Source organism: Podarcis liolepis (assembly GCF_965112155.1).
Source record: "Podarcis liolepis genome assembly, chromosome: 3".
NCBI classification, from domain to species: Eukaryota; Metazoa; Chordata; class Lepidosauria; order Squamata; family Lacertidae; genus Podarcis; species Podarcis liolepis.
In genome coordinates this window covers 79,643,350-79,670,108 of record NC_139557.1, presented here as the reverse complement: position 1 = coordinate 79,670,108, position 26,759 = coordinate 79,643,350, and the positions used below count along the sequence as shown (strand labels likewise).

Genomic DNA, 26,759 nt, shown 5'->3' with positions numbered 1-26,759 from the left:
TCTGACTGGCTCTGTGTGTGTGTAACTTGGATTTGTTCTCAGCAGATATCTAGCCAGACAGAAGAGAATGCAATCCTAGTTTACAGCATCCTGTGCCCTCATTTGAAAACAAAACAAAACAAAATAAAATATGTCTCTCGCCCATATGTCTCCCATTTCCTGGCAAAACTGATCTCATTCTCCCTTGTTCTAATAACCCCTAAATCTGCTCTGCTTCATTGTTTCTCCCCCCCTCCATTTTTTTAAATTCCCCTTCCCTTCTCTCAAGGCATCTGTCTTCCCTCACAATGCTCTCCCTCAAAAGGAGGTTGTTTAGTTAACATTGCATAACATAGAACACAACATAAAGCAAATATGTCCCAGTATTTCCCGCACTCCTGGTAAAGGAAACACCCAACGATTTTTAATCAGGCAAGAAAAAAGCAGGAATAGGACTTGACACTGTCTGAATTAGTAGCTCCACTTGCCTGGACATGTGTATGGGGTAGATGGATGTGCAGTGTGTGTGCTGGAGATTTATGTTGGAAGTGTGTGTGGCAATTCTGCACATCAGAATAGAGTCTGACAGAAAAAAGCATCTTGCCTATAGCCAGATCTGGAGAAAAGTGGATTGGGGAGCCGAGGGTGATTGGAAAACTCCTGAGGTGGACGACAGGTTCAGCTCTGGAATTTCCCTCCCACAACTTTGAGTTTTGAATATGGACAAAAAATAATAATAAATACGTTACTGAGCAAGCCAGGCACCAGTTAAAAATCCAGCAATCATTGCAATGCAGGTTTATAGGGAAATAACAATATTCATCACCTATACTTGGTCACTGTTGCTTCTAAAATAATATGTGTCCTAAAAGCACAGGGAAGTGGAAGGCAAATAACTTCTGGCCTAGCCATCTGAAGGCATTTTGGCACCTGAGGCAAACAAGAAAATGTCATATACACCCCCACCTGGTATTGAGAGGTAGACCGTTCCTGAACCTGGGGGCTCTATTTGTTTCCTACTGTAAACAGGGTTAGCACTGCAGCTTCGTGTAAGACAGAAGATTTGCAAAGCATGTGTGTTTGGGGGGGGGGGTTATTTGGTTGCTTCGTGCTGCTCTAGATGGCAGTGTGAAGGATTTGCCTGCCCTCTGGGGCTGTTGGATCTGACACTATTGTTGCCCTCCACACACTGTTGATGGAGAAGACCAGTGGTGTGAAGTATGCTTCCCTTCCACTCCCTGACTCCATACCCTGCACTTCAAGGGAAGCAATTCCCCCAACAGCAAGAATGACACTCCAGCCAATGATTTTTGCCCAGGAGGAGCGTTCGTATGCCGGCCTCATCCACCGCTACCTTGACATGAGCAATGGTGGGATCTGGAGAAGGAAGTGCTTTGGAAGAGGCAGAAACTGCACACGGTGGCCGGCAACTGCCTTCTTTCTTCCCACCTCCTTTCCGAAATCGTGATATATTGCCATGTCACAATGTTTAGCTGGCAGTATATTACAGTGTTGCAAAGCCGTTATTGCCCAGTCCTGTGGCAAGTCCTGGCAAGGATGGAATGGAAATCAGGTAGAAAGAAAGGTGTGGTGGTGGTGGGGGGGGGGGGACTGGAAGAAATAGTGATTAGATTAAGCTGAAGGAATTAGGGGATGAATAGCCTGGGTGGTGAAGCAGATAGATCAAAAGGGAAATTTTGACATTTCTCAAATAAATAAAATATCAGAAATGATGAGAGAATTACTGCCTACTCAATTTACTGAGGAGAAAAGCAGCAGAAAATTGGTTTGAACAATAGGCAGATCAATTTCTTTGAAACTTCCTAGGTTTGTACCTAATTCAATACACATTTGCCTTTTCAGGCTGAAATGAATGAAACTAAAGTTCTATTTAAGGGACTTCAAACAAACATCCTTATTCTTATTTGCCTTTTAAGAACACTCACACTGACCTGCTTTGGGCGAACATATATTGGTATAATAAGCCAAATTATTTTAAATTTTTCTACAGCCTTTGGCCCTAATATGCACCTTCAAGGCATTTTATAAAAAAGGAAAATGCAAAAAAATCACTCTAAATGGAACATTATAATGAAAACAAAGTAAAAATGTACAATGTCAAATTGAAAACCATGGAAAGCAGGTAGAATAAAAATGTTTTCCTGTTTGCTTAAAAATCATCAGTGCAATCTTATGCTTGCCTACCCAGAAGTGTAGACTTCACTCTCATACACACTTACCTAGAAGTTAAGTCCTGTTGAACACAGGACATACTTCTGAGAAAATCTGTATAGAATAACACTGCAATTATACCTGAACAGAACATTTGGTAACTGGAATATTCATCCAACCCTGCTTTTGTAAAACAACAGAGTAGTTTTACTGGCTATATATAACTATCTGGCTTACATTCACTCAGGAATCAAGTATCCTTACAAAGCAGTTATGAAGACATTTAAGAAATGTAAAAACAAAACAGAACTCTGAATTCTGGGAATGGCTAGAGAAGATGAAGAAACAATATAGTTGACTAATTCTGCCATCCAGTTGGTACATCAGCAACATGGAGAGGTGACTCATCTCATCATGAGAATGCCAACACTAGATGTTTATACAACAAACAAGTGCTTGCACATATTGTTTTAAAATAAGTAGTTGGTCATGCTTATGGGTAGAAGAGAGGTTATTTGATCTGGCAAATATAACTTGAATTCCAGCATTTCCATTACTTCATCATGGAATATTGTTAGAGAGTACTAAATCTGCATCACAACAAAAGATACCCATTATCAAATGTGTGCTACAGGATCATCCAAGAACAATTTTGCAACACATTTAGAAGCTTCTTTGGTGATTTACCATCTGTGATGGGACCTTCATACAACTACTATGCAATTCCAATACAGTGGTACCTCGAGTTAAGAACTTAATTTGTTCTGGAGGTCCATTCTTAACCTGAAACTGTTCTTAACCTGAGGTACCACTTTAGCTAATGGGGCCTCCCGCTGCCGCGCTGCCATACGATTTCTGTTCTCATCCTGAAGCAAAGTTCTTAACCCAAGGTACTATTTCTGGGTTAGAGGAGTCTGTAATCTGAAGAGTCTGTAACCTGAAGCGTCTGTAACCCGAGGTAGCACTGTATTCCTTTTTTGTTTTGTTTTGTGCTTATCTGGGTCAAATTATGATTTTCACATTAGGCTGCAAATGTATAAACATTTATCTCAGAGTAATTCCTTACTAGACATGCATAGGTTTGCACTATTACAAACAAAATGAGAACAGACTGAAGGATATTTTCAGTCATGATGAAGGTGAGTGCCAGTCCAAGACAAAGGGCAAGACAGCATCTCCCCTACTATCAACTGAGTCTTACTTCAGCATTGGCACTGGCCTTCACAGCACCTGAATGAACAAGGTGTGGATGCAGGGCAGAGCATATGGTACACACAGCTCCAGCACTTGGCCATTGCTTCCCACTCCTCAGCATCCCCTGTCAGTGGTAGCCTCCTCACACTGCACAATAGTAAGGCTGGTCCTGTGAATTATCCACACCTGCTCTATGAGATAAATTTTAGAACTAACCACCTCGCAATATTTCACTTTGGACCAGGAAAGCAGTATATTAGTGTATTACCAGGAAAACGGTGCCTCTGATGCCCCCAGAGCTGGAGAAGGGAGATAATACAAAGAAGGGGAAAAGGACACATATTGAGCACTCCTTACACATTGGTTGGCCACCTTCTCAAAGTATCTGGGTATGACTGCCGCAGCATACCCAGAGAGGGGCTGTCACCTTTTGAATTACCCATGTGTCCTCTTGAAATTGCAAGCCATGACAGGCAACATGGCTGCCATGGAGTGTGACATCAGGTTCCACAAGAGGGCTTCTAATAACTCTTGCTCCAGATGTGACTTGCAAGACACTGACGTAGCTAGAAGTAGTAGAGAAGAAGCCCAAACCAGCTAAATTGGCCAAGCCTGCCCACAGCAGCAATCCCTTCCGCAAGGTGTGTTGCACATATAATCAAGGAGCTTGCAACAGGGCACAATACAGGTTAATGCATGGCTGTACCTGTTGCCTCAGGCCTCACCCCCACACTTCCTGCAATAAGACCCACTTCCCCTTCCTTAGTTCCCAGGGCTTTGGCTCCAGGGCCCCATGTAAGAATACTGGTTTGTACACACCTATTGCCAGAAACAGAACCTAAAAATGAAACATTGTGCTCCTTAGGCCCATCCTAGGGGCCCTATATTCATTCCTTCATATTTACCCAGATCAGCAAGTCACTTAACCAGAAATCCGTCAGCGAGCACCCAAAAATCGCCACAAGAAGAAAATGAGAAAGAGAAGATTGCAGGCAGGATAGCTGGTCTATTTGCTGCCCCACCCTTAAAGAAACTCCAGGTGTTTCCTTTGGACACTGTGTCCTAGAAGGCCCGGGCAAGTACTGGTTAATTCACCATCTGTTCTGTCTTAAAGGGATATTGGTAAACAATGCGCTCCTCCACACACTATGCTCAGGGTGGTATGCCTCCTCTGACCACGCAGGAAAGTTAAGGGCAGATGCCCTGGTGCCCTCAAGGCAGAGTGCCTTTTGTCTACTTCCTGTATACCCAGAAGATTTCACCTTTCTGGGCTTCAAATACAATGGCTACTCATATATCAATAAGGCCACACACATGGACTGCTCCTTTGTGTATGCAGCCTTCAAAACCTCTAGCACTTCTGGAACGGCACTGAAGAACAGGTAAGGAGTGCACCAGGTAACTCATTATTTGGACGGTTCTCCAATGATGGGGCCCACAGCTTCACTCCCTCCTAGCATCTTTTGACTCATTAGTGACAGAATTTGGCATCCCATTGGCAACGGGTAAGACTGAGGGCCCTTCCTCTAAATTGCCTTACCTCAACATCAATCTGGACAGCTCAGAACTCCTGCTTCCCTGAGTCTAAGCCCAGGGGCCTCAGAGATCACAGTTGCTACTACAACGGAAGGCCACCCTACACAAGGTGCAGTCCCTCATGGGGCACCTTAACTTTGTCTGTTTGGTAGTGGCCCCAGGCAGGGCCTTCTACACTTGTTTGGCCCCCATTACTGCTGGAGCACTTGCTCCTCACCACCACCTTAGGATAACTCAGGGGATTAAAGGACCTGAAATTGTTGTTGGCCTCCTTCAAGCATACAATGTGGTCTCTGGCAGGACCTACACCAATATTTATGATGAGACTTGAGGTATACTTCAAGAGTTCTGGGCCTGGGTCCACAAATATATATACCATCAGCTTGTGAACACAAATTACAATTAAAAGAAAAAAGACCTATGCAGTCTCATATACTGCTGAAAACACGTGGATACAGAGACAGATCTGTGTCGAATACATATGAGAAATACACCTTACATGACAGTCTTGCTGTTGTGGCATTTCCTACTTGACAAAAGAGAGATTGTGTATGCCTGCTGTGCAAATCCTTCCTACAGCTTCTGCAGGTCACAGTAAGATTAAAGATGTAATTCTCCTTGAAAGGGTCCTAAATAGCTTCCTCCATTTATGTAACTGAAGTGGGATGACCTTGGTTCACAATTTTAAAATGGCATATGAAACAGAAAAAGTTCACCCACTTAATTAAAATTCAAATAACAAGGCTCTCCCGCCCATGACAATCTGTTAATGACAAGGTAAAAAAAGAAAATATAAGCACTCAAATATTTCATCCCAAGATGGTTGTATATTCAGATACTATGACAATATGCTGCTAAATATAGCATAGATGCCTAGCATAACAGTGTCATCTTCCAGTTAAGTAATAAATTTTATGATGAGAGATCAAGAAATTATTTATATAGCAGAGTCATGTATAAGTTACAACACAGCAAGTGATCATTTAAAAATGGAGGCTAATTTGAACAAATTAAATAACATCAAATTGAAATATTAGGAAATATCTCAGCTTTAACAATTATACTTTAAAATACTAAAACAATGGTCAAGCTTCCAAACAAAATAACATTTTCAAGGAATCCGGACCTTGGCAACTACATCCTAGGTTGCCTGCCAAATATGTAGAGTTGGTCCACACCTAATGCTAAAAGAAATGATGCACAACTTTGTGGTCTCCTAGAGAGAAGATCACGGTTGCTTTGCTCCTCCTGCACTGCTGTGAGCTAAGCCATGGTTTGGGTCAGTGTGTCATTCAAACCTGGACTCACCCAGACAAACCATTTAAAAAAAATAACATTTTTAAAAAAGTTAAAATACAGCTTTGTCCACTGCCATAATACCACAAAACAATCAGACAAACCATGAGGTGTTACCAAAGTTTGTTCTGGAGGAGTAAAACAATAAGTCCAAGTTCAGATGATGTAATAAGCCAAACCATGGCTTAGCTCAGAGCAGCACAGCAGCAGAATAAATTGGAAAGGAGAGCAGTGACAACTGTCTCCCCTCTACAAACCTGTGTATTTGCACCAAGTTACATGAAACCAGCTGATAGTGTGCAGTGCAATCCTACGTATCTTTATTCAGAAATAAGTCCCATTGTGTTTAGTGTAGCTTACTGCAAAATGTTGCATCCTACAAGTACTTTATAATTTTATCTGGTTCAAATATTGTTCCCTGTCCAAAATGTTCATGTGTGGAGGAGAAAAACCTACGAACACATAATTTTTTTTTTAATGATTATATATGTATGACCATTGCCTTTTAAAGAGCATCTCATTGGTATGAAAATTCAATACACAAGTTCACACTGCTATTACTGAGTCACATTCCTGTTCACAGTTATGCATGGATCTGTCACAATGATTTTAAGCATAAGGCTTAAGGTATACACCTTCCATTAGATTGTTAGTGAAGAGCAAGTAAGCGGTTGGTTTTGCCAATCCCAGGAAAATAAACAAGGCAGAGCAAAGCAAGCTGTAGTTACACATTCCCCTTTCCTTAGGCTCCAGCATATTATTGTGTCTTGACTGTGGCAGAGAGGAAACAAGGAATACAATCATTAAAGCAGGACAAGACAATAAAAGAGAACAGCAAGGTAGCTCTCAGCCACTACAAACACGGGAGGAAGCCCTCTGCTCTTGCTGTTTGTTTCTGAGGCTTAGCTCTCAATACATCTTATTAAATGTCTTTATTTATTAATTAAATTTCTATACTGCCCTTCATCTGAGGATCGCAGGACACTTTACTATATCAAAACACAAAAACACATACCATAGTAACAAACAAAAGCAACACACACCGGTTTAAAAGGCCATAGATTGTTTAATTAGCCACAGGCCTAGAAGAATAGGAATGTTTTTGCCTAAAGATAAGCAATGAATATACCAGGTAAGTCTCCTACAAGCCAGGGAGCCACCATAGAAAAGGCCCATTCTCATGTTGCCACCCTCCAGACCACTCTGTGTCACTAAGACCACCTAAGCCTCAAATGACAGCAATGGATCTAAAAGCACCATCAAGCTGTGAACTGGCACCTTCAGAGGGAGTGTAACCCCATCAAAAGTGTAACCCCATCAAGGAAACCTCCCATCCACCCTGTCTAAGGAACCACATACTAACAGTGCGTCAATCTGATCTAGATTGAGCTTCAGTTTGTTGACTCTCATCCAGTACATTATTGAGGCAAGACAACAGTTCAGCAAAACCGCAGCCACACCTGCAGATGTAAAGGAGAGGCAGAGCTGTGTGTCATCAGCACATTGCTGACAACGTTAAACAGCATAGGGGATAAAATGGAACCCTGAGGAACCCCACATTGAAAGCTCCACAGGGCCGAAGAGCACTCCCAAAGCTCCCTCTGGAAACTACCATCCAAGTAGGACCAGAAACACAGCAAAGCTCTGCTTAAAAACATCCAATGAATGCGGTTCCACCACCTTATGAGGGAGTCTGTTCTACTGTCAAACACCTCTTACCATCAGAAAGTTCTTCTTGATTAGGGGAAAGTCTTTAGCAAAAAATGTGTTTATTAGGCAAGATGACCAATGTTTGTATATTAGGAGAAATTCGCATTAAAATACTAGTGCCCTTTTTAAAAATAAAAATAAAATAAATTCACAAACTGATATGAAAATGCAGAGAACTTAATTTAAGATTGAGGGGGAAATGGGAAACAGTTAAATGAAATTGACAGAATCATCCATTCCTATACTGGCTAAGTTCTGTCTCTACTGCCAGAGGAAACATGCCTCAGAATACCAGTTGCTGGAAATTGCAAGTGGGGCAACTGCTGTTGAATTTATGTCCCATGTGAGGGCATCTGCCTGGTCATGAAGAACACACTGCTGGACTAGATGGGCCTGTGGGTCACCCAGTAGGCTCTTCTCATGTCATTATGTTATGAGCAGGTTTTCAATTGTTAATTTCATTTGCCACATTAAGGGTTACTACAGGTTGATGTCTTGTTTCTCCGAGAATTGAAAACCCTTAGTCGGAAGTCCTTTCAAGCACCTTCAGATTGCTTCAAGTATCCCATTTATACTACTTTTTTTATTAATTCTCCTAAAATTGCTTTTCAGCTCTTCACATAAACTCTCCAAAATTTATTCTCTTGTGAAGTGAAAGATTCAGAGTTGATACTGCAGGTCTTATGTGTAAGCTCTTAATGCTTTGAGAATACTTTTTATGGGAAAGATATATAGCAGAATGACATGGAAAGTAAACTTGCTTGAGATAGTGTTGTGTATATCTACTATCTTTGACAATCTGAAGGCTTTACTCAACCTTCATTTGACATCTTGACATCAAATTTCAAACTCAAATCAGTTGGCATTCTACTTACAGTGATATTAAAACACTTGCTATATCTTACATTAATGTTATTTATTTGGCTGACAGTTCCAAGTTTTAGATTTTCTTTTTTTAAAAAAACCATTTAATTACTTGATGAAATGATTAAATAAAATGTTACGGTCTCAATGCAAATGATAATTTGATTCCCTGAAGCTAACATCTTCTATTAAATACACATGAGTTATTGGGGAGGGGGATTAATGCAGAAACAGCCACTGAATTATACGCAGAATGTTGCAGTTATACATCACCACGTACAATGCTACGAGCTTCACTCAGGGAAACTCACACACCCAAATTTGTTTGAAACTTAAACCTAGATAAATAATTTGGAGATTTTGTTTCACTCAACCAACTAAGTTTGTAGGAAATGAAACAATCAAGGCAATTCTGCATTTTCAAGTTGTACACTACTTTTCTTTTAGACGGGAAATCTGAGGAAGACTTCTGTGGAACTCAAGAGCTTAACAAGCCAAGGGCTTGTACAAAACATTTGCACAAGTTATTAGATAAGAAACATGAGGACCGTGTTATAATGCAGACAAGATTTGAACCCCTTCATGAATTAGAATTGTATTTTTAAGATGCAGTTTCTGCTCACCGTTTAGGAGAATGTTTCTTACTTCCTAAATTAACATTAGCAATCAGATTCCCAATATCTGCCATTGTAATTCTTTTCATGATAGAGGAAAAAGCATATGGTGAGACCCTAAATAGCATGACGTTCTTTATAACATGTGAAAATAAACCTCTGAAGTGGCATTAGACCCTATTATTTTGTCATTAAACTCACATTAAGAAGTTCACTTATGTTTGGTGCAGTTTCTAAATTTAGACTTGGATTTATTTGTATTTTAACTGAACTGGAAATCTTGGGTAAGGAGACACTGAGTTTTAACTGCATGATTTTATCAGGTGGGGGCAGAGAAAGAGTGTTTATTTTAAAGCACTTCAGATCATGTCCCCCTTGCTCTCTTTTGTTCTCAAAGCATCGCCAAGAATAACTGAGGATACAATTCAGTACAGTTTCAGAGTTTTGGTGGGGATGGCAAATATATAACTGAATTATTGCAGATTTAGCAAACAAACCAATATCTTCTCTGACACTGATATAACAGAAATGCTAAAGACACACCTTCACATATTGGTAGGTGCATTAAGATAAATCACCAAGCTTAATTGAGACTTTGCAGAATTCATATTATTGAACAAAAAATAACAGTGAAGAACAACCTAATACACTACTTAGTAACCACATTTTGGTCCAAGTTACCCAAGCTATTACAGGAACAAGTCCAATATCTGATAGCAGTTTCATTTTATATTGTGGTATACATATAACCCTAAGATATTTGTGCCACGAACTAGTTCATGAATGTTTTTATATGTTTCATACCTTATATGGCACTCGCTGGTGTTTACAATGTGGTGAAAGAGTAACTGAACAAAAAAGACTAAGTTAATAGCCACCGGCATCACCTTTAATTGCAGATCTGAAGATGGAATTAAAAGATTGTGTGTCCATTAAAGTACATCATGTCCAAGTGGTTTTGGACTCTTATCCAGTGCTCAAAAACACTGGCCGTATCAAACATGTTGCTTCCAGAAAGGGATATTTTCATTATAATTTTAATCTATTCTCAATACAGTCATGCAATCAGAGCATTCTTAACGCAAAAGACACGTTTAAGAGGCCTTTCATGTAATTTGTGAGGGTGCTCCTTGCCAGGGACATATTGCACCAGCTGCCTATGAGCCCCTGAACAAGTTTTAAGATTTGATGTCCTAAGCAACTCTGGGCCAGGTTAACTGAAATATCATTTCCCCCTGCCCTGCAATCGAGTTAGCTTTGCTATGGCCTTCTGATGATTGGTTTGTGGTAACAGGTTATTTCACTGGCGGTACCAATGATATAGAATGCTCTCCCTGGTGAAATACGTGAGGCCCCATTCCACTGTCTCTTGAAGACATGTCTGTTTAGACAACCATTACTCTAATCTCCTGACTTGAAACGCCTGCCTTAATTGTTTTAATTGCTATTTTGACTGTTTCAATTGTTATGCTGCTCTAATCAACTTGTTTATTGTACATTTTAATTGCAGATTTTAACGTTTTGTTGGAATTGTTTAATTTTGCATTTTAATTATATGTGGCTATTTTTTTTATAATTGTTTTTACACTCGGACACAGCTTAGAATTCATTTGGGCAAGCAAGAGGTATATAAATAAATAACAACAATAACAATGATTTGATTGGGGGAAATAAAACAATTCAAATGCTTATGTGGAAAAGCAAACATGTTAAACAAAAAATGCCCAAATAAGCTAGATACATTTAAGGAATGCACCATGCTGGAATTGATTATGAACTAGAAAGAAAGAATAAATAAGCAGAATAAAAACTAATCAGAAATACCTTTCATTCCTGAAAACTAAGTAGAGAGTCTATTGAAGAATAGCTGATATAAAAGGTCTACAGTTTTGTTTTCCAAGTCAGACTAACTCTGCCATCTTTATCCTTCATTAGTTCCCTCGTTTAGTATGCATGTATTGTCCAAATGAGAAGACGAATTAAGCATTGCAGCTATTATAGCATGTGATCTTCACTTGCAATTTTCAGGAGCTTTTGATAAATAGGGTTGCCTGAACATGAAAAAAGGATATGTGAGTAGAATATATAATCTCTTTAGAAACTGATGGCCATTTTTTCAATGGTTAATTTCTGAGTATGAGTGGGCCTAAAGCCATCAGGCAGCAGCAAACCTTTTACAAAAGCACACACCTAGTTTTCTTGTAAATCTTATTTAATTTCTTTATAGAATTATATATATTACTACTACTACTACTACTACTACATTTTCATCCCACCTTTCCTCCAAAGAGCTCAGGGTGGCATACATGGTCTTCTCTATCTGCTCTATCTGCCAAAACCCTCTTGTCTTCACAACAGCTCATCCAATAATTTGCCACAATCATTTGTCGTCTTGGCTAGGTCACAGCAGGAGTGGGGTTGGCTATTCTCCAAGCCTAAACCATGCCCATCCTCCTGTTCCCACGGACCACCTGAAAACCAATAAAGGCCTTAGATTTTTCTGCCTGCTTCGCCTGTAGCAATTGTAATGTACTATGCTAGATACTGTATGATTTTTCTATTGTACTTTTACAGACATACCACAGACCACCTGAATGAATTTTATAGACCACTGGTGGTTCATGGACTACGGTTTGGGAACCCCTGACCTAGACAGCAGTTATGCTTGCTTGTTACTAACTTTAGCTGGTTGGCTAGCTGACTCACCTAGTCACAAGAAAAAGAATTTGGATTAAACATTAGAAAGAACTTCCACTATTAGACAGTGGAGCAGACTACATTGGGAGGTGGTGGGCTCTCATTCATCAGAGGTCTTTAAACAGAGGCTGGATGTATATTCATCAGGGATAGGTAATATTAGGTTCCCTGCATTGGCAGGGGGTTGGATTAGATGACATCTGAGCCCTGTCCAGTTCTGTGAATCAATCTGATAATGAGACAGATGGCCGACTAACACATTCACATTAAACACATTTACTAGGGTGGAAGTCCCATTGACCATGATACTTACTTCCAAGTAAGCATTCATAGGATTAAACTGTTAATTTCTCACTTGTAAGACTGCAAAAAATAAAGTAATAATACATACAATTAAAAGTGTCTGTTACATGCCTAAATATTGTGAGCTCACAGGAAAAGCAGCTGTCTCTTAATTTTGTTTCTTTGTCCACTCATTGTTCTGGATAATCTGAGACTGTATTGTTTCCATTTCTTAGAAACGTAAAGTGCCTGTTTTTCTAGAAAAAACATTTCACATTCAATACTTTTTTTTACTGCTGAAAGCAAATAATCCACTTGAATGCTTTATCGACTAGCTATATTGCGAGAAAATATAAGACCTCTTAGAATCATATGAAAACTATATTATATTCTCTGGAATTTATGGGATTTTTTAAAGAGACAGAATGGGAGATTTGGATTTAGCATTATATATAATATTTCAACTCCAATTCCTTCTCAGCAGTGCAGTAGGTTGCCAAAGGAAGGTGGAAAATGTTCTTACTTGGAGGGTTTCTAGGAGAGTTTGGGTAGACATCCGTCAATGAATCTTTTGATATGGACTATATTGTTCCATCTTAAACATAGCTAGGACATCTCAATTCATCTGGCCCCCTCCTGTACGTGTGTGTTTCCCTGAAATGTCATGTCCCACCTTTCTTCTTCACATTTCTATGGTGCTGGAAATGTGGGGTGTGGGGAATGGAGACACACAATGCAGAGGAAACCACACACACTGTGTAGTTATAAATTACTGCCAGAGCACTTTTCATATGGGGAGGCCATACTGGCAGAATCATGCCAAGAAACATTCAAATGACACACTGCAGAATTACTATATTGTTCAAAATTATTCAGTGTGGTAGAAATGTTCACACATGCAATAAAACACAGGCATGAAAGCTTGAAACAGCTTGTTCCATCCTTGCTCCCCTCGTTACAACAAAATGCATTCTATCACTTATTGCGCTTATTAAGTTGCCCTTATTAATGCTATTTTGGGAACCATCGTCATTTGCAATCCAAATCTTATCACATTGAAAGTTACGGTTATTATTAATAGGAAAAGCATTTTCACTTCTCCCAAACTAAATGTTTCCTTTCATACGTGATTTGGTCGTGCCCTGTTCTCTGTGCACATCAGATGCAGGAAATGATTGCTTAGGGAACACACAATGCAAGAAGAGGAAGAGGAAAAGGCTTATTGTGGAAAAGCAAGCACAGAAAGCACAAGATTAATGGGGGACATAGCACTCCTCTGCCAGCCTACTAAGCTGGCTGTCCTCCCTACAGAATGCAGGAGAAGATATTCAGAAAGCCAAAGTACTCCAAGCAACTCTGCCAATATAACAATCACTGCTTCCTTCAATACAGATCAGCTGCTATGCCAATTCTGTCAGCTTCTTTTTCTACTGGCTCTCAAACTACCAAGCTAAATAGAAATCTTTCCTTTTTAGTTTAAGAACAAGAATTTGGGTTTGATTACATACTGTTGAGCTACAAAAGGTTCTTGTTCATAAGAGTCCCTTCTAATGCATCTTCGAAGAAAAGCCAACTTTGTTCACTTCTACACTAATGTATCATTGAGTGTTACTAACAGAAAATACTGAGTATATATGATACTGAATAAATATGATAACGTTTTCATTTTAAAAAACCCAGTATGAGTTTTCAGCACAACTAATAAATACAGTGGTACCTCGGGTTAAGTACTTAATTCGTTCCGGAGGTCTGTACTTAACCTGAAACTGTTCTTAACCTGAAGCACCACTTTAGCTAATGGAGCCTCCTGCTGCTGCCACCGGAGCACAATTTCTGTTCTCATCCTGAAGCAAAGTTCTTAACCTGAAGCACTATTTCTGGGTTAGCGGAGTCTGTAACCTGAAGCGTATGTAACCTGAAGCATATGTAACCCGAGGTACCACTGTATATTTCATAACTGAATATGTATTAATTAGCCACATTTCATGGAAACCCATTTAGACTATGAGAAAACATAGACCTTTATTCATTATTCATGTAAAAAGTCATTTTGCGGTTCACATGCATGAATGTATAAAAAGCTTTCCCCTCCATTGGAAACAATAACCAAACAATAATTCCTAATGTAAGCAGATGCACTCTACTCTTTTGTGTTTACATTTAATATTTAATTCTTGAAGTTTTTGCTTTTAAAATCAAATCAATTCCAAAAAGCATAATATAAAGGCAAAACACACATAAGCATATTAATTGAACATCTATAGTAGTCAATATTTATTGCAAGCCCACGCGCTAAACCCTGTACCCGGAGCCTACCCCCCCCCCGAAATGAGACATGACAACAATGTATGGGTATCACCAAAAGCTGGGAGTTTGACCTATATGCTGCCGCTCTAAGGCCAGTGACCTGCAATCCACCCTTTAACAGGCCCTGCAAACACTGCCGCGTAGGGTACATGAAGATGTCACCCCCCCCCCATCTCGAAGATAGACTGACCAAAGTTGTGACAAATTGCTACAGGGAAAGCAAAACCTGCCAATGCAGGGAAATTCCTTCCCTGTTCTGAATGCAACAACCATCTTATGACCACAGCAGCGCCCGCTGACCTAGAAAGCAAGAGCTTAGCCTGCAAAAGAAGACTATGCTATATTTTAGGGAGGGTTGGGTGGGTGAATCTGGAAGGAAAACCAAGTGAGTCTGGGATGGAGAGCACCAGCCTTTTTCCTGGCCCTCACCCCACTCCCAGCCGGCAGCCCATTGTCCTGCAGCAAGGTGGGTGGCACCTGGCCAGGTAAACCCGCGCAGTGTAGCAAACCCCGCCCACCTCTTGTGGTACAAAAGGTATGCCCAGGAAACTTCACTTTCCATTGTTTATACATGCTTTCATTTGGGTAGTATGCCTATTTAAAAAATTTCTACCATGCTGTTGTAGGGCTGGCCCTATCATTAGGCAAAGTGAGACAATTGCCTCAGGTGGTAGCTGGCACAATGCCCTCACCATTTTCTCTGAGTATTCTGCACTAGCCTGTTCTATACCTCTTGGGCTAGCTAGCCTGTTGCTCCCAGGTGTGGTGGCAGATGTTGCCCCAATGTCAGTACTAAAGAAAAATCAATTTGCCATTCCATCATTCTGCATGCAGTTGTGAGGCAGGGCACCATTGTACCCTGCAACTCAGGCAACAAAATGTCTTGGGCTGGCCCAGCTTGCTCACTGAAAACAATCTGTGATCAACTGCCCTTTTTGCTATCTACAGTCATATTTTCAATATTCCTATATGACCTGTAAGAGGCTTATAGCTTAATAGACTCTCTGGACTTTTCTAGTATGACCTGGAGTGCCCTTATCGTGTTCTGTGCAAAGGTATAATAGAACTAAATCTGCAATCCCTATACATTTCTATTCAAAAGTAAATCATATTGAGTTCAATGGGACAAGATCCCAGTTAGTTCAGAATTGCAGCCAAAGTTTTTATGGAAATCACTATATCTAGTGTGTTTCTGAAGTGCTGATGCTGTGATAGCCAAGCCTGAAAGCAATAATGTTAGTTCCTGGGCTCCTAGAACACAACCTGGAAGATGCATGTGACTAATAACATGTTTGTCATAATATACATGCCACAAATATTTAAGAAGTGATATGCACAATTTTGTACTTTCACCATTTAATGTCTAATTGAGGGGATAGTTTGGGATTCAAGGGGAGTTTTCCCCAGTAAGAAACTAGGGATATTCTAAGTAATAACATTCTACTGGGACAGCTTTAGATGATCATGTATTTGGACAATTGGATACAAATAGGACAAAGCAAAATGAGGGAGAAATGGGGAAAGCTGATGTAAGTAAAGATTCATTATAAAATGTTCAATACACGTTGTTGCATTTCCAACAAACAAATCTCCAAAATAATTCTCACATTTCTAAGCAATATTGGCTATAGATATATCCTGAACAATTTGTCTTCTGGTGAACAAGTCACAAAAATCTAGTGTTCTGCTGCAGATTTGGTAAACACATTTTCTTAGACAGGATTTGGCCATTTGGACTTCCCCCTGCATTTATCAATGACAAAATGGTTGCAAAACTAACAGAAGGATAAAAATGACAATATAGATACAGGGGCAAATGCAGGGAGAGTTGATAGATATCGTAAAGAGCCTATTTTCTACATACTATGCACACTTTTCATTAATTAGGGTTTCTTTAAAAATAACACCACACAAAACTTTACAAGGAAGTTTGTGATTACTATACAGTTCTGAAAAATAAATAAGAACAAAGACTCACAAACATAGGAAACCATGACTAGGCTCACTGTCAAAACAGCAAGTGGAAAATCAAGCACTGAGAATAGCAGTGTCTCTGACTGCTCTATGCGATGTGTCAGGATAAATATAACTGCAATATGACAGCATTCTTTCCCTGACTATATGATGGCATTTTAGCCAGGGTATGCACAACTTCAATGAGAGTAACATCACACAACATTTAACATGTATTTTATTCTACTAAACAGTGCAATTAGCAGTGGGAATGGACTTGAAATCATACAAAAGGAACATGTCACAAGAATCATCAAGAATCCTTGGAATATTAGGTACTCTAGACAGTGACTCTGTAAGTGAGGAAAAGACAAATGGAATCTTACCAATAATTTTAGATCAGTGACCAGGGTGTAAGAAAAGATTGCAATCTTTGGAACATGTAGATGAGCAAGCCAATTAACTTGGCTAAATTTTGGAGTAAGTGGCTGGAACCTAGATATAGTGCCCCCCCCCCCCGTTAGTTGTGCATTATAAAAACATTATTGCTTCATTTTCTTTTAAAAAAAATCTTTTAGGAGAGTAGAAAGGAGGCTTATTTTGGATTTTTAAAAATATGACAACTAAAGTCTAAAGTTAAGAGCAAACAGAACTGTGGCAGCAGATACAGATATGCATGTATTATAACCCAAATCAAATTGTTTTATTCGGTGACAGTCAAAACTTCTGGTTTAGATTTCTTACATCACAAATAAGTCCTCATACTATAATAGGTTAATATCAAACAATTCAGCCTGATATGCTTTGTGTACCACTACAGAAAGCTATACTACACCACATTTCTCAATCAAGAGCTTTATAGGATCATCAAAAGCATCTCTACCCCAAAGTCCCAACTGAGTTCATTCACTGGCTTCAGATGCTGTCAAAGAAGAGTCACTGCAATGTATGACACCATATGTGCACTCTGCAATTGCACTGAGGCATTCGTGTAACCCTCTGAGAAATTCTGTATCAGTCTCTGGACTTTCCCCAACTGTTAGATCTCGTGTGGGACCGGTGCCTCCCTACAGGATTACTACCTTTCAGTCCTTATAGGGCTGACCTTTGGGGGCCAGTTAGTGGGTGTCAGCTTGGCAAAGGAAGCTTGTTGAAGGGCAAAGCAGATTGGTATTTTGACAATGTGAAATTTGTGAGAAAGGAGGCTGGGATGGTGGCAGTAAGGACAGGGAGGAAGGCAGGGAGGAAGACACTACTCTAAGACAATGATTTAGCCGGTGTCAAAACACAGTATAAACAGATGCAAATGATAGTAAGATATAACTGGTTGTGGTTCTGAGTATCAGCAATCTTTTAAAAGCTGGTGATTCTTTATTATTATTTAAGCTACTTTTAAAAGGTTTGCTTTTCATTATAATTAATCAAGCCCAAAATCTTTTCTATAGTAAATACAGAAGCTATATGATTCAATGACATTACTGGCATCCTTCAGTGTACAATATAAAACATGGAAGGGAAAAGTATTTGGAGCAAACAGGGAAAATCACTACCCAGGTACAAATTTCCATCAGATTTTACCCTCCAACCACACATACTTCTTTTTCTATAATTGGTATCACACAGTAGGGACTATTCCATTTATGAAAATGTTAACTTCCAATCAAAAGGAATATTTATGTTAAACAAGTAGAAGGAGTTTTGCCAACTTACAGCAGTAGCTGAGACTTAAGCTGCAAAGCAATAATTAATTATTGAAGTTTACTGCAAAGGGATAACATCTAGAAACAGCTTAGTATAATATTTCACTGCAAGTGTTTCATGGAATTAATAAACAAATCATTGTAAATCAGTTGGTCCCATCTATGGGTTTGACAAATCTATATCCAGTGGAGGCTGGTCCACTAGGACTACTGGAGCACAGTGCACACAATGAGAATGTCAAGCAATTTTTAAAAGAGTTTCCTCTCCAAATCTCAAAGCTATGTACTCTTCCATCTCCCATACACATCTTATACTTCTGTTTGAACTGAGGGAAGCCCTGCAAACATTTCCGTCAATCTATTTCTTTCCCTCTGGCTAATCAGCGCTGCACCAGACAGCCTATCCTAATCCAAAAGTATAGCTATGGCAAAGAGGTCCCTGCCATGTGCCTGATCGAACTGCCTGAAATTCAGCTCTACTAGGAAGGCTCCATCGCCATATGTTGTCATCAGGGCTTTCCATCACAGCTACTGTAGCGAATTAGGCTGGGGTCAGGACTGCTTCACATGTGGTAACCTTAACCTGTATCAGAATCATGCATCTGTTCTGAGCATGCTCTGAGCTGTTTCCTTCAAAGCTCCACCTACCTAACAAGGCCTTAGGAGTGTGCATGTTTCTTGAACACTGCCTTTTCATGTAAGAAGTGCAAATTCATTTATGCACTTAGAATCAATGCAAAAGATTGTTTAATTACCTTTTCAGATTATAAAAACATGCATTCTGTGGTACAGAATGAGCAAAATCATGGCACTGCATGTATCCAAGGAATGTGCTCTGAAAGCAGCAGCTTACGTAAGGAAAACACGTACTCTGCATACACACCAGTTCTTTTCTTTAATTGCAAAGTATCTCAGTGTGCTCATTCATGCTTCCCTAACCCTTTCACTGACAACACAATATGACCTAAAGCTACAAAATGATACCAGCAAGAGATCTCTGAGCATTGCAATTAGCATGTCTCATAAGTATCCCAAAGAGTTTAAGACTGCCAAACACTACAAAAATTATACATTTGTCATGAGGTGTAATCGGTTAAAACTAACATGCACTGTACAACAATGTCTGTGACCCTCCACAATCTTGTTCTCCCACAGCTGCCAGTCTGCTGTGACTGAAGACATGTTTGCCAGTCTGTTTGGCTCACTTGAGATCTTAATGACATCCGCAGGCAGGAATGAACAGATATAGGTCCCTAACTTTTCAGCACAAAACATTTTTCATTCCAAAGCTATTCTGTAACAATCAATTTAATATGTTGGCCATTAGGGTAATGGAAAATTATTCTGAAAGTATTTTCCCCCATCGCCGTCCCACTACAGCTCCAAGGAACTTTAGGCCAAACACATTAAAATAAACTACACCCCTCCCCCTCAGGCAAAGCAATCCAGTGTTGTTCAGACCAGATAGCAAAGCATACTGCTTTATTCCTATTTGTTCTTCTCCCTTCCCTCCTACCTTCTAAGGGAGCAACTTTCATAGGACAGACATAGCGGAATAGTTTGCCAAAACAGTCATGAGTTGCAAGCACAAGGCAAATATTTTTGATGCTGATTCAAACGGCACAAAGTAATTGGGCGTTATTACTAGAATTTCTTTAAGACTCTATTCCATTTTGGAAATAAGGCTGAATAGTATTATTTGTATAAATTGTGAGTTGGCATCTTTGTTATCTAGAGCCCAAAAAACCCAAAGAACATTTTCCTGCACATTTCTTACATCATTTGTTGGATGGAAGACTGTTAAAAAGTAGGTAAAAACTGGTGCATTTCAGTTATGTTCAGAGTAACATCCTCTAAAAGTAATAAACATCGCTATATGTGTCCGATTATTTTCAATATATACAAGTTTTAAAGTTGTTTGCTATCTAGCATTACAGCTACAGAAAAAGTTTGTCGGATTCACTATGCACCAATCAGGTTGCAATTCCACATGTTCAGAACTAAATACTGCCATTTTCAAATCAGACTATATATTCATGGTTGTGTCTGACTGCTGTAGAATCAAAAAAAGACCATAATAGCACCAGAATATCAGTTCTCAAAGATGGCAAGAAGTAAGGTCTCTCAATTAAGTAATGTTGTCATCCTGCACTAGACTCGGCTAACTTGACATTGGTATTTCATTTGGACAGAATCAACATAGGAAGCTGTCACCATCTAGCTCAGTATTATCTGAATTGATTGACAGTAATTTTCCAGGGGGTTTCAGAGAGTTTTCCCCAGCCTTATCTGGAGATGTCAGGGACTGAAATTTGAACTCTGTCTGTAAAACATGCCCTCATCACCAAGCTAGAGCCCTTCTCCTATTCTTAACACTAATGCCTAGGTGCCTATTAATGAACTCACATATTCAAGGAGACATGGCCAGCCCACCCATGAGGCAAGATAAGGAAAGCACATCAGGCAACCAGATCCACAGGGGCAGCAGATCCCTTTGTAGATCTTTACTACCCTCCTTGTTCCTGATGTAGTTCTTCACTCACTCCTTCTTGGGAAAAGCCATTTTGTGATTTGCTTCAGGTGCCAAAATGTTTTGAGTCGGCCCTGCAAGGAGAACTGCTTTTATCCAGCAAAATCTCAGTTCTATAGTTGCCACGTGACACAATCTCCTTAGGCAAAGGGGGGGGGGATCTTACATTTAAGTAAACAATTACAATTGAGGGTGCCAATCCTGCCAACGTTAACCAATTTTTAAGCCATTGATTAATGGTAGAGTTAAGCACATGATTTATTCTACCCAATTTCAGTCAATGGGAAAAGCGACTAATCTATAATGTACAAATTGGATAAACAGCAGGGAATTGCCTGTCAAAACATTTCATCTTGAAGTCCAGAAGGATTGCCAACTAGACTACAGAGAAAATATTGCCTGCTGGAATTGAATAGGTAAAACACAAAATCATAACTGATTGAATAATTCACACATTCAGAGAGGAATAAAGAAACTGCCACAGATTATTGATGATCGACCTAAAGTCAGAAATAGTGGAATGACCCACACCAAAAAAATAGTGATTATGCAGTCAGACAAACAAGTAGTGCTAAAATCTTCTGCACAGTTAAGTATTGGCTATAGCCATGTGAAGTATTGGCCATGACACTTAAGGTTTATTTTTCAGAATGTATTGACCCTGCCAGAAAACTGTTACATTTATAATTACACAAGGAGAAACATTGATCCAATGATTAAAGGCATAAACTTGGAACCCTAGGTCACTTCCTAACCCAGTAAGTCCCAGTTCATAACCACTGTTTAATTTGTCAGTTAGCATCTGTTTCCAAATCCATAAATAACAACCTCCATTAATGACCAAGAACTGCATGATCATTCGTTTAACAGCTAGTTTGTTTTAAACTCATTAATACCTACATTGCAGTAATACACATCATATTGTGTGTCTCTGTGACAATAAGCTTTTTAAAAAGGAAAAAAGAAAGAAAGGCAAGGCAATTTGAAGACTTCAGGGCCTGTCAAATGATATACTGAATGAATCTGTCAAGGTAGTGGCTAGAACCACCCTTCAGGTTCATCCCAGGTAGGGAATTCATCTAATCTAAACCCTCATAGTGAAGCATGATACTATATAACCAGACATCTAAATGATACTATGGAGGAGCAAAGCTCACTGTCACAGCAAATGTTTTGCATACAATTGACCCAGGTTCAACACCTGGCATTTTCAAATTAAAAGCATCGTGGGTAGTGAGACTATGAAAGTCTCTCTGAAACTTCAGTGAGCTGCTTCCAGTTGAAACAGACAATATTGGGCTGAAAAGGACCCATGGTCTGATTCAAAACAAATCAGCTTCTTCTTCTTCTTTGTTATCTTCACATTGTTATGTCACATTGTTATGTCACATTGTTATCTATAAAATATTAGAACACTAAATATATCATATAAACTGAGTTTGAGACTGATGTTCAAGGACATCTGACATAAATAGTCAACTCCTTTAAAGTTCCAGCTGTTGAGGAAAGACCAGTGAATTAAAGCTACCTTGTTTCATTTGGGCAGTGGGGAGAGACTTCTTGGTCAAGGAATGAGACAAATAGGTATCCTGAAGAACAGCATGTGAACAACTTCATTACAGTGGTACCTCAGGTTACATATGCTTCAGGTTACAGACTCCGCTAACTCAGAAATAGTGCTTCAGGTTAAGAACTTTGCTTCAGGGTGAGAACAGAAATTGTGCTCCGGCGGCACAGCGGCAGCAGGAGGCCTCATTAGCTAAAGTGGTGCTTCAGGTTAAGAACAGTTTCAGGTTAATAACGGACCTCCGGAACAAATTAAGTATTTAACCCGAGGTACTACTGTACTTAGAAGTTTCCTCAGCAATGAAAAGAGTAGTATTTTATGACACACATCAGTCTGCCATAGAAGGCAAATGACTCAAAAATATGACAATGAACAGTATTCTTTTTGACACAATGAAATCAGTGGAGTAGTCAGTGCCAAGTGAAATCAAGGACTCACGACTGCACAGACATAACTGAAAACACGTATCTGAAAGCATTATGGTTTTTGTCCATCATAGCCTAGATGTATGTTTACTCTAGAAGACTGTTACTAATGAAATTTATCTACAGTCATTTAGGATCTATTGAGTTTTTTGCTGCACTCTGCAGGAAGCATGTGGAATAGAAACCCAACAGTAATACTTGTCTGGAAATTCTAGCACTCATTGAACTACACACTTTTAAAAGGATAAGACCACATCAAATTCACAAATCAATTTTTCATGTATGAGAATGTGTCCAAGAAAATGTTTACCACCCTGCAACTCAAATACTGACTAAACTATTAAAATATGTCTACCTGGTTTACTGCCTGAGCCTGAATTCCTTGCATACATTCCTACAGAATGTCACAGAATATCCTGATAGTTATCTGGCTAATCTAAATTAATTTAATTGTGGTATGAGCATCTAAGGGAAACAAATTTAAAGACAATTCGGCAGCAGGGAATAAAATGCTTGACATTTATTGAAAAACTTTACATTTCCAGCCCTGGAAATTACGGTTGGGTGCAGAATCTTTCCAACGCTACCCTTCATCATGCATTTCAATATGCCGGAACACATTTAACACAATACTAAATAATTGTTTCTAATTCTGTTTAAAGTGCTAAGTGGATTAATTCAAAACAGAAGATTAAACGGTGTTATTTGCTTAAAAAATTTAAATTCCCATTGCTTCTTTTTGCCTTATTTGCCCCTAAATGATAGCATAAATACAGTTACAGTGACAATCTTAACTATATGAAAATGCATATATTGATACATTTCCCTGCCACCATTCTCAATTATTTTCTTAGGCAAGGCTCCAAAAATGCTTGTATCTCACAATAATCCATCTCTATATTTCATATGCTAACTCTTTAAATGGGTGCAAAATGCCTTAGAATATGAGAAAGACATTGTCTCACTATCTGATCCTGACTCAAGTGATAACATTTTACAGACATATTTCCATTGTTTAAAGTTGTCTAAAGTGACCCTACCTTTGAGAATAAGTCCAGGGTGCTGTATTCAGTCAGTCAATCCTGTCGTATCCACCTTAGGCCTCTGCACTTCTCTTTGACAGAGGCAGAAGTGTGGCAACTAATCCAAGTGATGAACACCTCATGACACATTCCATACCATAACAATGTACCACAGAACATGGCACCAATTTAGAGTTCAGCAGAGTGCAAGAGGCAGGAGATTGGAGCGACTGGCGATGGTCCCAGACATTTTCTTTCAAGCCATGGATCACGGGGAGGATCTAGAGAAAATAATACAAATAAAAGGGCATTTCAGTGATAAGAATAATACAGAAAAGAGAAAAAGCCATTTATATTGTACTTTTAAAAAGTTCAATGACGCTTTGACTGTAAAAATCACTTGAATATTCAGGGAAGCAAAAGTTCAGAGTGGTCTTCAGATACCGTCTGAACTGAATCATTCAAGCGGAATAATACATACTTACTAATCTTTCAAAATAAGTTGGAAACCCTGCCAAAGGAATATGATGCCGTTTTTAGGAAGCTTTTAATAAAAACTTTTTATTCCAAGAACTGTTTTGCAGTTCCCCATTACCCATACCCGATTCTAAGACTTTGAATGGCTTTTCCCCAACAGAGGCGTATATCTGGAAAACTAACTGCTGTGTTCCAAACTTGGAAATACTGGAATTGTATCATTTTATTGCATCTAATTACTATTATCATAAAGGAAGATGAATCAACTGATTCCCACCCCCTGATAGCAGCAGTTCTTCTAAAAGCACAATTATTTATAACTAAGTTTCTCAATGACTTTTTATAAAAGGATCTTAACACTGCACAAGTCATTTTTAACACTTTTAATTCAATGCATCAGGAAGTACAGCTCTCATCAGTCCCAGCAAGGACAGCCAAAGGTCAGGGATGGTGAGATTTATAATCCAACAATATCTGGAGGCCACCATGTTGAGGAGCCCTGCAATACATATTAAAAGTAGACTGGTACAAGCAAATGCTTACTCTTCCACCTCCCCCCCCCCCCAATGATTTCTTTACATTTTAATAGTTGTGGGAGAACAAAAGTATCAGAAATGCTCCAGTACTGACTTTTATTTATTTGAATGGAATGTAAACAAGGGACTGCAAATTAGATAACAACATCAAAAAAACGAAGATCATGGCCACTGGTCCCATCACCTCCTGGCAAATAGAAGGGGAGGAAATGGAGGCAGTGAGAGATTTTACTTTCTTGGGCTCCATGATCACTGCAGATGGTGACAGCAGTCACAAAATTAAAAGACGCCTGCTCCTTGGGAGAAAGGTGATGGCAAACATAGACAGCATCTTAAAAAGCAGAGACATCACCTTGCCAACAAAGGTCCGTATAGTTAAAGCCATGGTTTTCCCAGTAGTGATGTATGGAAGTGAGAGCTGGACCATAAAGAAGGCTGATTGCCGAAGAATTGATGCTTTTGAATTATGGTGCTGGAGGACACTCTTGAGAGTCCCATGGGCTGCAAGAAGATCAAACGTATCCATTCTTAAGGAAATCAGCCCTGAGTGCTCACTGGAAGGACAGATCGTGAAGCTGAGGCTCCAGTACTTTGGCCACCTCATGAGAAGAGAAGACTCCCTGGAAAAGACCCTGATGTTGGGAAAGATGGAGAGCACAAGGAGAAGGGGACAACAGAGGATGAGATAGTTGGACAGTGTTCTCGAAGATACAAACATGAGTCTGACCAAACTGCGGGAGGCAGTGGAAGACAGGAGTGCCTGGTGTGCTCTGGTCCATGGGGTCACAAAGAGTCGGACATGACTAAACGACTAAACAACAACAAAAAGTTATTCTGAACATTTAAGCGAGAGTCTTTGTATGCTGCCGAAATCCAACTCAATGTTTTACATTAAAAGGGCAAAATAGGACTATCATCAAGTATCTTAAAACCATCATTTTTTAATGAAGGATCCAAACATTTGAAGAAACACATTTTTTTCAAGTAGCATATTACATACGAAACAACTTTATTACTTGGAAATTATTGTAAGCCAACAGAGCTTCAATTTTTTTGAAAAAAATGTATTCATGGATAGAGCATAAAATTTAGACAATGTAGGTTCAAATCCCTATTCATTCATGAACTCAGTAGATTGCTTTGGAACTCTGTTTTTCAATTTATAGAGGTCTTTTTAATATGTCAATATAAATGGCAATACCACATTGAATTGGGAAGAACTAAGAAGCCGTAATACACATTGTAACGCTAAACCTGGGATAGAACTGAAAGTCAGGGAAAAAAGCTGGCTGGCCTTCATTATGTGGTGCATTTGTTTAGTGAGAATACATCTTCCTTTTTTAAAAAAAAGCTAGTAACACAATGCAAATAATGTAAGAAAGGCACAATCCTGGTTGCTTTCAGACTCTTGCCAGTTATTATGACTCTTTGAGTGTCTGAATCATTGACAAAGATTCAACATGCTGCTCACAATTTGTTTTACAATGAGATCAAAGGTCTCCCTTGCCTCTCACACTGATGCCTCACTCTCTCCTCCACACTGGCCATGTTGGCTTAGAATCCTTCACGTTCCTTAGTAAAGTGGTGGTCTTTTTAATCATAGCATACCATGTTTGCCTCTTCATTTCAGTTGGCAGTGCATGCTGTTTTGACACTCACTGATCCACAGAGATGGAGCTACAGATTAACTTAGATTCAATTTAAAAGCACATACCTTTCAATACTCTTTATACTTAGTTCAAAACCTATTATAAGTAGTGGGGAAAGTAGCACAAAAGCCCTTTAAAATGAACTGGGTTTTTTTAAAAAATACTAGTACGGATGATACCAAAAAAGGCTAAGAGAAGTACATAGTTCTCAACAGCTTAGTTGGTTTTTTTAAAAAAATCAAAAAATCA

The 26,759-nt window shown here is 39.2% G+C and overlaps 1 protein-coding gene across 5 annotated transcripts in view; it reads right to left on the bottom strand.

Moving 5' to 3' along the window:
* Positions 1 to 26,759, bottom strand: part of CHRM3 (cholinergic receptor muscarinic 3) — a 229,645-nt gene that overhangs the window by 54,068 nt on the left and 148,818 nt on the right. For all 5 annotated transcript variants that reach the window (XM_083496888.1, XM_083496890.1, XM_083496891.1 and 2 more), the window contains one exon: positions 23,867 to 24,129. The gene's annotated coding sequence lies outside the window, so the exon portion shown is untranslated. The remainder of the gene's footprint in view (positions 1 to 23,866; positions 24,130 to 26,759) is intronic.